Below are 2818 nucleotides of genomic sequence, written 5' to 3'. Positions count from 1 at the left end.
ACAAATTTGAAGTATATCCACGGGTCCTTTGTATTAAACATAAAAATATTAGTACAAATGTGACAAAGGAAGTGGCTCGGATAAATACCAAAACAAAATGAAAAATAGGTCGAGAGTTATCCTTTCCCACCCTAAGATGGTACCGAGATCAAATGGAAGAATTATCCAAGGGCCTAAGTCGATGCTAGCCCTTCCTTCCCCTAGAATGTCACTCCCACATTCACATACAAAAACATTTTCATACATATGATCTCTATAAACAAAACTAATCACAATGCTTTGACCATACAAGATGTTCAAAGAGTCATGCCCATTATCAAGATCAATTCTGTAGACACCATCACTAACTTCGAATTTTTAATCACTTCATTCACATGCCCAAGTAGTGAACTACATTTAAGAGTAAACGGATCATCATGAACACCAAGAGTACTACTAAGAGTGCTCATTTCCGAGACTACACATTACTTGCCCATAAGAGTACTATTATCTTCCAAGAAAAGATTTTCATCTTTAGGAGGAATGTTGTCACACAATAGTGGGTTAGCATATTGGTTATAGCCTTCAAGGAAAGCTATACAATCATTTTAACCACTAGGTTCATTAGGAGTGTTTATATCATCTTCAAACAAAACATTAAACCTAAAGAGAGCATGATCTATCTCACGGATAGATTTGGAACTAGCAAGTGCTTCACTCTCTATAAATTTATTATCAAGTACCAAAGATGTTCCAATCTCCTCTTTACCTTGGTGTAGGTTGGGGCATCCCACCTCTTCCTTCGGGAAGCTCTCGGTATATTGTGTTTGGACAAGGGAAGTTGAATTTTGTGGGATAAGCTTAGGTAACAATTGGCGTAGCCTTTCCACGTGCCATTTCATTTCTTCAATATCATTATTGATGCGATCAAATGTGGCATCGAGATTAGTGGAAGCCATGGTACCTAAAGCAAAGGACAACAACAAACAATAAACGAACTTGTTAGCTCAAAAATGCCTCACCACACTCTCACTCTCGATTTTTACCTCACACTTGGTTTCACAAGTGTTGAAAGTCAGCTTGTACTTCACGAGTGATTGAGGGTCAAGTCTACTCTTGCCCGGAATAGATTTTCGTTTGAGTTAACTCAAAAGAAATATTATTTACGAACTTGAACCAACAAGACACAACGAATTCACAAAAGAGAAAAAAAAAGCACACAACAAATGCTAAACACGAATGAACGAACACAAAGATTAACTAACAATCTAGTAGATGAGTACTAGTTTGCCAATTAGTATTGGAACCAACAAGCGAAACTACGAAACAATAAAAGAAACTAAGAAAATCTGAAATTTGAGCCAAAATTTGATGCGTGAACAATAACTTGATGATGTGGCAGCCACGTATTGATTGCGATTTCTACAATTTTTATTTTCCAAAGTCCAAGTCTTGACCAATTTTAATTTGGATTGGTGAAATTTGTTTTAAGGAGGGAAGAATAAGTCTTGGAGCCTTTTTTTCAAGTTTCAAATTTCAAGACTTGACTTTTGTAGTACTTTTCTTTACAACATGGACCCTTGTTTCATGGGAAAGTGGTTGAGAAGTGATGTAAAGTCTTTAGTGTGTAGGGAAAGCCTTTGAGTCACAAGTACTACACCTTGAAACTTGGATCTATCTCTTGCAAGACTAACACAATACACACTCTTTTTCTTCAACTTCTAAGATCAACAGCGACTTTTTTTTCAACAATATATGAAGATGGTGAAGAATACCAAGAACACAAACTTTGAGTCTTGAAGTTCTAAGGTTCAAGTTGGACCTCCCAAACAACAACAACAACTTCCCAAGCTTAAATTCCACAACAAAATCTCCAGATTACACGTTCAAAACTTGAACCAACAACACATCACACGTTCAAGTCTTGAACCCGCAACAACAATACCAACAACAATCGGCCACACTCTGTTCACATTAATAACATCAACATTTCAAGCTCAAATCTAAGATATAGACTCAACGTGTTAGTGAGGAACAAAATTAACACTTAGAGACAACAAAAACAAGTAAAAATATTGGACAATACACAACAAGAACACAATTTTCGGCCAAGAACACAAAATGGACAGATTGCTATTTTTCTGGAATTTTCAGATTTCAACTTTTTTCAACTAACAAGCCCAAGATCGATCTTGTGGAAACAATATCAAGCCATGCTCTGATACCAAATAATACGAGACAAACAAGGAGAACACAAAACACACTCCAAATCAGTCCACTAATCTTAAGGATCCGAGGACCTTTTTGGAGACCACTCTCGAATTCGCTACCAACAAGAAGAATAAAAGATTCAATGATTTATATAACACCCAAAACAGCATCAACGCGTAAAGAACAAGAGGATTACAATAATAATAACCAACGGTTTCAAAAACACAAGAAACAACAACAAAAGATTACACTAAACAAAGGGGTAGAAAGATAGACTACATGAAGACATAATCTTAAGAACCCAAGAGCATATTCCACTCTTGGACCCTTAACACTACACACTATAATTCACCTATATCTTATGTGGCACAAGAGGGACTTCGATCTCCCAAGCATCCAACGTTTCCAAGCTTGAATCCAACACTAGTGATTCCACACTCAAGTTGAAATCCCTAGTTACAATGTTTGGCCATAGGGGCCTTTCTCACAAGAGAGAAATGTCTAAGTATCTACAACTTTCAATATTCATCAAAAACTAATGACTAAAACCCTACATTATTCTATTTCTAGTAGGTTACAAAATAAAGTGTGAAATGTCCAAAATGACCCCTTAGTCAAATGCTTCAAT

This window comes from Capsicum annuum, chromosome 7 (assembly GCF_002878395.1).
Source record: "Capsicum annuum cultivar UCD-10X-F1 chromosome 7, UCD10Xv1.1, whole genome shotgun sequence".
Taxonomy (NCBI): domain Eukaryota; kingdom Viridiplantae; phylum Streptophyta; class Magnoliopsida; order Solanales; family Solanaceae; genus Capsicum; species Capsicum annuum.
This window is presented reverse-complemented; position numbering follows the sequence as displayed.